Here is a 12,356-nt window from a genome sequence, read left to right as displayed (position 1 = left end):
CCCTCACTTCGGCGTGGAGAGACTGAGGCTGGGGCCCGTGAACAGTCTTCATGGGAGGGAGGGCAGGGGGGTTCCTGGCCGGGGAGGGAGGCCAGCGCTGCCTGCTGAGCAGGGGGTGGGGAGGGTGCGAGGGAGGAGGGAGGAGGAGAGGCGGGGCCAGCTTGGTCTCTTTCCAGCTATGAATAGTTAAAAGGCAATTACGATGCTAATTTGCAGCCCTAATAGCTGTAGCTCTGAGGGGGGCGTAGCTGAAAGGTGCTGTCAGTCAGAGCTGTAGCCCGGGGCCCTATAGGGACGGTTTCCTTGAGGTCCCTGGGCTATGGCCCGGTCCAGGCAGAAACACTGCTCCTTGTCCCCAAACAGAGTGGCCCCTAAGTGTCCCTCTGAGTGAAGGGAGGGTAGCCAGGACTTCAGGCCAGTGGTCAGAGGGGCCTGCAGACTCCGGGGGCAATGAAAATGCTAAGGAAACTCTCATTTTCTCCCTTCCTCCCTCCCTCTTCCCTCCCTGGAACAATACCAAAAATACCAGTGACACCAACAAAAACAAAATGTGCTTGTCTGTCGGAGTCAGGCTGCCTGAGGCTCACCAGCACGGTGCCTTTGGAAAATGTCTTTTCCTTCCTGTGCCTCAGTCTCCTCATCTGTAAAACAGGGATGAAAACAGCAGTTCGCATCTTATGGGGCCATGATCCAGTTTAAAGGACACAGTGCCCTCCAGCCCCTTGGTGGGACCTGGAATGGCGGTGACACTGGTCAGGGTGCTAGGAGTGTCCTGCTGAGAAGATGCACAGAATCCCCGCCTGCCGTGTGGTAGAAAAAGAGACAGTTAAACAAGAGAACAGCACCAGAGGTGCTGTAATGGGAAAGGTCAAGGGGGCTGTCAGCTCATAGCGATGGGGGCATAATCCAGATGAGGGTTGAGTGGTGAGTGGCAGTCAGGGAGGGCTTCATGGAAGAAGTGGCAACCCAGGAAGGCCAAGACTGAGAATGAGTGAGTCAAAGGCTTGTGTGAAGGGGCTGGAGTTGCTTCCAGGAGATTTCTTCTCCATAAATGTCCCACCAGCAAATCCATCCATGCCCGGCAGAGCCCTCTCCAGTCATCATACATGAGAGGCCATCTCTCTCAGAAATCAGGGCTCAGGGGCTGAGCGGCGGGGAGTGGTTTGATGTGACAGTGATGCACAGCACAGGCACATGAATAAGGGAATTGCCCACAATTATCTGTGATTATGTCATTGTGCGGATGCTGTAATACATGGCAAAGTGTCCTCCAGTGGGAGGGAGAGACAAGGACAGATGTTAGAATCGATGCTGCCAAAAGGGACTGAGAAATTGCCCCCACGAAGGGGAAGACTTTGGAGACAGTAAGGGGGGGTCCTAGGCCTGCTGACTCCCTGGCTTACCTTCATGCCACATCGACCCTCACGGCTCTCTTCTTTGCCCTCCCCCAGCCGAGGGCTTCTAAGACACCAGCTTTAGCCCCACCCACAGTGTTTCTGACCCAGTAGGTTTGGGGAAAAACCCAAGAATTTGCATTTCTTACAGCCTCCAGGCTGCTGATGCTGCTGGTCCATGGATCGCACTTTGAGAACCCAGTTCTCAGCCTCATCTCCTCCTAGCATCATCCCATGCCCTCTACACACCACACCTTTTCCCCAACCCTTGCCAGTTGCCCAAGATCAGGATTTAAAAATATACATTTTATTAATTTTTTTACAGAGAAGAAGGGAGAGGGATGGAGAATTAGAAACATCAATGAGAGAAAAACATCAATCAGCTGCCTCCTGCACGCCCAACACTGGGGATGTGCCCACAACCAAGGTACATGCCCTTGGCCGGAATCGAACCTGGGACCTTTCAGTCCGCAGGCCCAATGCCTCATCCACTGAGCCAAACTGGCCAGGGCAGATCAGGATTTTTGTTTTAAAAGACAGCAGGTGGTTTCAATGTGCAGCGTGAGTCAAAAAAGCCCGACCCAAACACAAGCACACCGGGTGAGAGAACAGAATTCCGAGCGGCATTGACGAGGACACCTGAACAAACCAAAATAAAACAAACCCCGAAGCTGCCCTGCTGGTTGATGCAGGGCTCAGAGCAGGAGCGCATGCCAGGGTCCCCGCGGCTCCAGCCCGCCCCATTCCACACCCAGGCAGGCCCAGGGGAGTTAGTCACAGAGGCCAACACACTGTGTGCTCAAAAGGCACGTGCAAGACACCTGTGCCTAGGTTCTCTTTGCCTCGCCCATGCAGAAGCACGAATCAGTCGCAGCTCTGGGCCCTGGAGCTCAGACTTAGACTCGGAGTCTTTCCCTCCATGGTGCAGGCAGCCATTGCCAAGAAAGCAGAGCTGGGACTGGAATGCAAACGTCCTGACCAGGGACTGAGGTTGCCTTCCCACCTCCTGTTTGAACCCCTATAGTTGCAAATTGCTAATTACTTCATTTTCTCCCCCTGTGTCTGAGCTGTCTCCCGTAACCCCCAGCCCCTCAGCCTAACCCCCAGCCCCTCAGCCTTTTAGACATCGGCTCTCCTGAGTGGTATGTTGCTTTGGCGCTTAGCACAGCGCCTGCATCCATCAGGCAGTTAAACTATGTTTCTTAATATCCGCGAGTCTGTGAACGAAGAAGTAAGCTCTCCCGGTGTCTTGGTTATTGTTGCACAGCCAGCTACTCCAAAAACCACTGTCTTAGAGAGAATGGTTCTATTTGCTGTGGTTCTGTGGGTCTGGGGTTTGGTCTGGGTTCTGCTTACATGGCATCGTATGGCTTTCTCGTGTGGCTGGCCAATGACACAGACTTCAGGAGGGCCTTCCCACGTGGCTGCTGGGACTTCCTCACCTCACGTGGTTGGGCTCCAAGAAGGAGCATTCCAAGTGGCTCAGGCAGAACCTGCTCATCTCTCAGGACGCAGCCTCAGAGTCACAAAGTCACTATGGGCGCATTCTCCTGGCCAAACAGGCCACGGAGGCAACCCTGATTCAAAGGGAAGGGGAAGCTAGAAACCCACACCTCCCCATGGGAGGAGCAGCAAAGGATGTGCAGCCAACGTGAACCCCTACATTTGGGGAGTTTAGCGTATGGCACCCAGAAGGTGCTCAATAAATATTTTTTTCCCAATCCTCACCTGAGGACATGTTTTCCATTGAATTTTTAAGAGTGAAAGGGAGAGAGAGATGAAGAAGAGAGAGGGAGAGGGAGAGGAAGAGGGAGAGGGAGAGAGAGAAAGAGGGGGGGGGCAAGGGAGACACATCGATTGGTTGCCTCCCACACTCGAACCCAAACCCCCCCTCCCCCTGCCCCCGTATGCAGGCCGATGCTATAACCACTGAACACACTGGCCAGGGCACAATTTCTTAATGAATGAGTAAATCAATTCCATTGCTCCCCCAGTTCACGCAAGCATTCCCGTCTACAAACCCAGTCCTAGCTTCTGACCCAGCTCCATGCTGCAGCTGGAAGGTGACTGGTGAATTCCCGCCCCACAGCCTGACACGTAGGAGGCAAGAGTGAGGTTCAGGCCTGAAGAGTGAGGCCCTGCCAAGGGGTGTGGGTTGAGGCATCTTGCAAATGAGCCACACTTGGGGGCAGGGAGTCTGGGCTGCCCCCAGCCCATTTCCATCTCACTGATGTAGAATTGGAAAAATGCTGATTTTTTTTTTTTTTTTTTTTTTTTTTGAGCACTGGAGACAGAGAGCAATCTGGGTTGCTATGCAACCAGCGCCTGTGCCCAGCTGATAACACCAGAGGAATTAACTGTCCTTGTCCTGCTCAGGCTCTGAAGGAGGGGGCTGCTGCCACTTCCCAGTGCCTGGCCTCAGCCCCCACCAGCTGCATCTCCAGCCCGGGGGGGGGGGGGGGAGATTGGAGCCAGGTCCCAGCCCCTCTCTGGCTCCACAAGGAGCAAGGGGGGTGGGGGGGGGAGGGGGGGAGGGTTCCTTTTCTCCTGCCAACTGGGAGCGCCTTTGGAGAGTGAGGAGGGGTCTGGCTAAGGGCCTCTTGGACGCAGGTCATCTCCATCCTCTTTGATCTGCTAATGAGCTGAGAATTGAGGACAAACCTGGACTCAGAGGGAGGCTTTCAGGAGGAAAAGGCTGGTAAGGGGCTGGCCTAGAGTGAGGACAAGATGGGCAGAATGAGGCCAGCTCCTGGGGCAAGAGAGAAGCACACATACAGCTCTGACCGGGGGTCCAGCCGCACTGCCCACACCACAGGCCCCCCAAGGCTCGGAGAAGCAAACCAGGCGAGGGTGAGATGCCCTGCGGTGCAGGGGGCCATTGTGGGGGTGGCAGGCCCTTGGCATCCTTGGAAGGTCAAAGCTTCTCATATCCAGAGGCTGAGGAGTTGCAGGAAGCCTGTCTGGGGACTTAGGGAATGCTCAGGAATTGAGGGGAGACCCAGAGAAACACATTTAATGTGCGATAGATTCTCCCTTCCCACAACTGATGGACAGAGAATGACGTAAACTCCACCTGCAGCCCAGACATTCCTGAGCACCTAACCAGGCACCTTACATGGACTGTACACTGAACCACCCATCAGCACCTGCCAAATGCCCTAAGCCCCTGATTCCCAAGTCCCTATCTATGTGCCTTATATGAGACCACCAACCAGCGTGTGCTGAGTGCCCTAAGCCCCATCCCTTCTCTTCCCTCTTAAAAGGTGCCTTCACCCCAGTACTTGCTCTCTTTCTTCTCTGGAAGGTAGCCGGCAGGGTCTTCTCCTCAATAAAGTCTGTGTTCTGGCCTCCTGGCCTCCAGCCCTGTTTCATCTTTCATATTGGTGCCGAAGTGCAAGAAACCTGTGTGACCTAAGGGTTTCAGAGTCAGATCTAGGTTCAAATCCAGCCACCTACAGCTCTGGGACCTCAGGCTGGTCCCTTCACCCTCCTGAACATCAGTCTTCTCAGCAGAAAGAGAAGGATAATCATAGCTTTTTGTCAGGGTGAAATCAATTGCGCATCAGCTGAAGCCTAATGTTTTGGGGTGAAAGCTAGTCCAACATTGGCTCTTCCCTTGGTTCAAACTCAAAGTTCAAGACTGAGCACTCGGTAAATGGAAGCGGCTATTTGTGTCTTTGGTGGCCCTGGCCGTGGCCCAGTGGGCATGCTCAGTGAATGAACGAAGGAAACCAGGACCGGGCAGAGCAGGACGAAGCTGCAGGGGGCTTGTCCCTGAGCCCAGAAGACACTGACAAATGCTGGGGGCTCCTCCCCTGAGCCAAGAGAGAGCCACTGGCCCCGTGTCTTCTGCTCCTCTCCCTCCACCCCTCCCCTTCCCGTGCGTGTCCTCTGTGTTCCTCTCTCTTGCCTCATTTACTGAGCAAAAGTCTTGTTTTTAGGTTACCATGGTTACCATTTACTTGCATGCTCTGTGCCAGGCTCCAATCTGAGCAATTTGCAGGCATTAACTCATTTACTCCTAACAACAAGCTAACCTGAACCTTATTTTTAACCCTTTGTTTGAAGTAAGGTAAATCCACGTTTGCCCCGCCCTGTTTTTATTGAATGAATGCATGCATGTATGCATGATTGGGTGAATGAGTGATGGCCATGCTTTTCAAAGAAGCATATGAGTAGCCTGGAGCAGTGGTCACCGACCTTTCGGACCTCACCGACCACCAGCGGTCCGTGGACCACCAGTTGGCATCCGCTGGCCTGGAGGGTACCAGAGAGTGCCAGAGGCCATGGGTACCCAGTTTGGAATGTCCATTTTATTCAGAGTATGAGGGAAAACATGTAACCATTAACATCATTTTGGATTTTTTGTTTGTTTTTTAGTGTGGTAAAATGTATATAATACTATACCATAGTGGTTTCTTTTTTTAAAAAAAATATACTTTATTGATTTTTTACAGAGAGGAAGGGAGAGGGATAGAGAGCTAGAAACATCAATGAGAGAGAAACATTGACCAGCTGCCTCCTGCACACCCCCTACTGGGGATGTGCCTACAACCAAGGTACATGCCCTTGACCGGAATCGATCCCGGGATCTTCCAGTCTGCAGAGCCAAACTGGTTTTGGCTATAGTGGTTTCTTTAAAAAAAAAAAAAAAATATATATATATATATATATATATATATATATATATATATATATATATGTGTGTATATATATATATATATATATATTATACACACACACACACACACACACACACACACACACACATGAATAACCATGTGATTCAGCAATTCAACTTCTGGGTCTAATCCAAAAAGACTTGAAAATAGAAACTCGAATAGATACTTGTACGCCAATGCTGCTGTGTTATTCCCAACAGCCAAAAGGTGGAAACCATCAGATGTACATCAACGGCTGAGCAGATACACAATGTGGTACACCCATACAAGGAAACGCTGATACATGCTCCCATATGACAAACCTTGAAGACATTATACTTAATGAAATGAGCCAGTCACAAAAGGAAATCTACGGTGTGATTCTGCCTATAGAGGTTCCTGGAGTGGCAGGTTCCTGGAGGCAGAGTGTGTAGCATGGTGGTTACAGCAGGGGCTGGGGAGGGAAGGAGCAGGGAGCCCTCTAGTGCAGCGTTTTTCAACCGCTGTTCCGCGGCACACTAGTGTGCCGCGAGATGTTGCCTGGTGTGCCGTAGGTGCAGACAAGACAAGAATTTTATAATTTTTCACTATTTTGTTTACTTAATATTTCATAATAAAGTAATTATAAAATACTTTCTTTGTGTTTATTTGATTCCTATTCAAGAGAATTACTTTATATATAGTCAATGTAGGCACAGAGTTAAATTTTTTAACATTTTCTAATGGTGGTGTGCCTCGTGATTTTTTTCATGAAACAAGTGTGCCTTTGCCCAAAAAAGGTTGAAAAACACTGCTCTAGTGAGTAGAGTTGCTATTGGGGAAGATGAAGGAGTCCTGGTGGTGGATGGTGGTGATGGTCACACAACAATGTGAATGTCTTACTGCCACTGAGCTATACGCCTAAAATGGTGAACACGGTAAATGTTATGTGATGTGGATATTTTAAACCGTGGTGAAGCATACATAACTCCACTGCATTGAAATCATTCCCGTGGGGGATCAGGGCCACCCCTCTGCCTCAGCGGGCTGGGCCCAGCGGTCACAACTGTATCCCATGGGGGGTAAGTCCCATCGGGAGCTCCAGGGACCAGTGTCCCGGCTGCCGTGTGGATGGAGCAGGCTTGGGAGGGGCAGATGGGGTGATTCAAGGGGCCATGTCCAGTTAGCTGATTTCACCGTACCCCACCAAATGAATTTCCTTTACCAAATGTCTCTGGAGTGTGCATCGAGCACAGGTTTATGGGGCGGCGCTGCGGGGAGGGAGGGATAAAGAGGCAGATCTCCACCAGGCTCTGGTCCCCAGAGCACCCAGGCCCCGAGGAAAGGCCCAGGCCCACATCTGTAAAACCTGCTCCGTGGGTGGGGAGGGATGGAGCTTGGGAAGCCAGCCTCCTGGCTGGCTTTCTGACCTTGGGCTCTCGGAGGGAGAGGGGGAGGTCCAAGCCAGGTAGCGGTGGGTTGGGAGTCCTGGGAAACAGAAAAGTCAGAGGCCTTCTTTCTTCTTGTCCATGCGGAGAAAAACCTCCCTGAGGGAGAAAAGTGGGGTCTCAGCGAACCATGATTTCCCTGCATTTCCCCACCCCCACCCCAATCAAGGGCCTAGGCTTTAACGTCAATCGCCGCCCCCTCCTGGGCTCCGCGCCCCCGCCTCACGTGACTCACGCTTCTCAGATCCGATTGTTCGCGGGCCTCCTCAGCCAAAGCTCTTGATGGATTTGGTAATTGGAGTAATTACGGTAATTTTACCTTAAAGACAGGCAGCTGCACATTTCCTATTGGGGAGGCCCCTCCCCGGGCCTCCTGCCAGCCTGGATTGGGGGACAATGACAAGTGGCTCCCTTCCCTCCCCCAGAATGCAGAGTGGTGGGTGGGGGGAGGTCTCAATAGCGGGCGTCTCAGCAGCCCTGCCCGCCCCCTTCCTGGGACTGGGGGCGGCAGGAAGGGTTTGCCAGGAATCATTCTTCCCCCCAGCCCAGCCCTGGTTCTGGGGACTGCAAAGCTGGCAGCCAGAGACATCCTCTTGTTCCCTATCCAGGCCTGAAAACCAAGACCCGGACCTCTCAGTCTGTGGGAGGACATATATATATTATTGAGTTTTTACAGAGAGGAAAAGAGAGGGATGGAGAGCTAGAAACATCGATGAGAGAGAAACATCGACCAGCTGCCTCTTTAAAAAAAAAAAAAAAAAAAAAAAATATATATATATATATATATATATATATATATATATATATATATATTATTGATTTTACACAGAGAGGAATTGAGAGGGACAGAGAGTTAGAAACGTCGATGAGAGAGAAACACCGACCAGCTGCCTCTTGCACACCCCCTACTGGGGACGTGCCTGCAACCAAGGTACATACATGCCCTTGACCAGAATCAAACCTGGGACCTTCGAGTCTGCAGGCCAATGCTCTATCCACTGAGCCAAACCGGTTTCTGCGTGGGAGGACTTCTTTCCAGATTCCTCAATGCCCCAGTCACATGTGTTCTGTGGTCTCGGGTGTGAGGGACAGGCAGGAGGGATGGACCCTTGGACATGGTAGGGGAGAGTCACCATTCCACAGCCAGGTGCCAGGCAGCACCCTCTCCCGCTCCTTCTCTCCCGGCAGCCAGAGCCAGGCTGCCCCACCCCCAGCAGCAGCCTGTGGAATGTCTGCCTACATCCCAGTGCCCTCAGATGCCAAAGAGGAAAGTGCTGGGGAGGACATGGGCGGAGCGCTCTTCTGATTTCCAGGGTAGAAGACCTCTAAGAGGAGGACTTCAATGGAGGCCTCAGAGAATGTGTGGGAGCCTCTGGAGGGCCTGGGGCAGCCAGCAAGGCAGTTCCTGCAGGGGATCTGGGACCCTATTGAAGTTGTCAAGGGCAAACCTGGGGCGGTCTCAGAATTCCCAGCTGGGTGGTTTGGTAGATTTAAACACTTCTGGTCTTCCCAAATCTCTTAGGATCCATTCCCAGTCCCTACCAATCTGCCCACTGCCCACTTTCTCAGCGTCTCCTCTGCTCAGGGCCAAACACACACTGTGAGCCGGCTCACAGCTGGTGCCTGGTGTGTAGCAGCGGTGACAGGAGCCTCTCCTACTTCTGAGGCAGTGGGACATCCCCTAAGGGGTCCCAGACTGGGGCACAGACCGGGCTGAGGGACTCCCCCCCCCCTCAGTGCACGAATGTCGTGCACCAGGCCCCTAGTTGCTTTATAAATACAATTGTGGGCAGTGAGGCCAAGGAGAGGAGCCATAGATGCAGAGGGCAGGGTAAGGGGAGGAGTCTGGAGTTTCCCAAGAGGCTTCTATTGGGAGTGATGATTAAGCTGAACTTGAAAGATGAACAGGTGAGAGGTGGAAGGGCATCGGCAGAAGGAACAGTGTGTGTTTGGCCTGGGTCTCTCTGCCCAGGATCTTTCTCTGGCACAGTAAGGTGCTCAGCCTGCAGTCTGAATACCAGGTGAGGTACTTCCTTTGTCAGGGCTCACGTCTGCCCTTTGCTCTAGGAAACGTTCCCACCAGAGGCATATTTCCAAACTCCACCCTCCTCTCGCAGAAGCTGCAGGAAGCAAGGGCTTGTCACGGTCTGCTCCAGGGGGCTCACGCAGCAGATATTAATTTTCCTCACTGTTTTGGGAGCTAAAAGTCTAGGATCTGCAAGGTGCTGTGAGTTTGGTTTCTGGTTGAGGATTCTCTTCCTGGCCTGCAGATAGCTGCCTCTCCCTGTGTCCTCATGTGGCCGTTCCTCTCTGTGCATGGAAAGAGCATGATGGTGTCTCATCGTCTTCTTGTAAGGACGCCAGTCCTACGGGACAGGGCCCCACCCTTATGACCTCTTTTAACCTTAATTACCTCTTTGAGAGCCCCATCTCCAAATACAGTTACCTTGGGAGCGAGGGCTCCAACCTATGAACCCGGGAGGAGGGGGACACAATTTAGTCCGTACCAGGCTTCTTTAAAGAAACCTGCTCTCAGCCCTCGCTGGCCCCAGACTGCAGAGCCGGAGGAGCTGGGCACCCACTGTGAGCTGTGCTAACCCGGCAGCGGCTCTGGTGCAGGATCATCAATCACCAGGATGCCACAGAGTGGAAAGAGATGAGCCCCCAGATAGCGCGAAGATGAATGGGGACACTGACGTGTGATTAAACTGGGATCCTCACTGGTAGCTGATGACCCACTCTGCGTGCAAAGTTAGCAGGGCCAGGCCTGGGCTCCTGGCACCCACCAGGTCTCCTCCCCCCCCTCCCCCTCCCCCACCTCCAAGGTTAAAGGACTGCACTCCCACCACCAGCTCCTTGTCATGCTGGCTCTGTAACGGTTGCGTGAGGCATGCAGGGGACAAGCACAGGTGAGGGGAACCTGGGGCTGCTCTTGTGATTAGTCACCATTTCAGGCTGCCTGGCCCTTGTTAATAATTCATAACAATAATGACAGCACTGCATGAGCACTTGCTATAGGTACTTCAGGATCATGTCCTCATCCTCACACCTCAAACCAAGCCAGGTGTTAAGGACAACAGTTTCTGGAAGAAACAGATAGAGGGGTAGAGAGCTACGCAAATGCATTCACTCATCCAATGGGTTTTATGGGGCACCTTCTATGTGCCATCTTATCCACAAAGGGTGAGCAAAGCCTATAAGGTCTCTGCCTTATGTTGAAGAGACAGATGATAAAAAAACTAATTAAATAAAATAATTTCAGGTAATGATAATCAACTAATTTAAGGAGAAAGAGAGAGAGAGAGAGAGAGAGCGCAAAACTTCAAACGGCATGGTCAGAGAAGGCCTCTTGAAGGAAGGGACATCTGAGCTGAGCCCCGGAGGTGAGAGGAGCCGGCCATGGGAGTATCTTGTGGGAGAGTGTTCTAGGCAGAGAGAACAGCAGGTGCAGAAGCTCAAAAGCAGGGATGAATTTGGTTTGTCTGAGGGATCGAAAGAAGGCTCACGTGGCTGCCTCTGCAAAGTGAAGGAAATGGCATCAGAAACATTAAATGGGCCGCATGGGTCAGGGTCAGGACACTATTTTAATGGCATGGGATCCCTCTGGAAGGTTTTCTGTAGGGTTGGATTTCAATAGAATTGAATTTTGTTTTACAAAGGGCCACTCGACAGAGAATAGCTAAGAGGGCAAGAAGGGAGAGATAGAAGTACAAGAAAGCATTGAAGACACTGAAATCTTGGGCCATTATCAACACCATTCTGATCACTATCATCACCATCACCATTATCATCACCATCACCATTATCATCACTATCCTCAGCATCACCATCATCCATACCATCATCATCACCATACCACCACCACCAGCACTACCACCACCACCAGAATTACCATCATCATCATTACCACCACCACATCGCCGTTGATATCACTATCATCACTATCACCACCATCACCACCATCATGGCCATCACCTTACAGGGTCAAGCAGGTTCTATGAATGCACCACAGTACCCCTTCAGGTAGCACTATTTCAGTGTATGGTGGCCAACTTCTAATTGCCAGCATCTGTATCTCATCTCATTACCTGAGCGCTCTCTCTGGCTCCTGGAACCCACTACACCTGTACCCATGAAGGCTGGCAGTGCCAGGGAATAAACGCCTACCCTCCCCAGGAGGAGCCCTCAACCAATGACTTGCAGGAGGTGATGAGTAAATAACCCGCTGCCTTGCCCTTGGGTTAGAATAACTCTGATAATCCTCCTCCACGCTGCTCCTCAGAGCTCCCCAGCAGAGTTAGGCTCTGGTTGCCCACAGTTATAACTTCCTCGATCATGCATTCTTCGACGGGCTGCCTGCACTTCTCTCTCTCATCTCCCCTTCCCCGGTGTTTCCTGGGCATCACTGTTTGTTCTCGCAGCATTATCTCAGGGTCTGCTTCCAGGGGAACACAGCAGAGACTCCGGATTATTGTGAAAATTAAACGTGTAAAGCTCTTGGCATATAGTAAGGGCTTAATAAATCCACTGCTGAACAAAGAATGAATGAGGCTTCGTCTGCCCTGAGCAGACAGACCCAGAACAGGAGAAGAAGGAAGGGAGAGACCTGGGACCTTAGCAGATAACAGGTGGGGGCAGGCTCTCAGCGAAGCTGTCCCTGCAGCAAACCCCCTCCCCCCTTCAACAGCTGTTGTCATGGCCCCACCCCTCCCCCTTTCTGAGCTCTCCGGAGGCTGTGGGTTCTGGGTGTGGCTGGACCATGATGAGAAACACCAGGCATTCCCCGCCCTGAGCTCCCATGTCAACTTACTGCCAGATCTACACCCCTGAGAGCCGGGCTGGGGAGAAAAAAACAAACAAACAAAACAACTTGA

Source organism: Pipistrellus hanaki (assembly GCF_964339955.1).
Source record: "Pipistrellus hanaki genome assembly, chromosome: 6".
In the NCBI taxonomy this organism is placed as follows: domain Eukaryota; kingdom Metazoa; phylum Chordata; class Mammalia; order Chiroptera; family Vespertilionidae; genus Pipistrellus; species Pipistrellus hanaki.
This window is presented reverse-complemented; position numbering follows the sequence as displayed.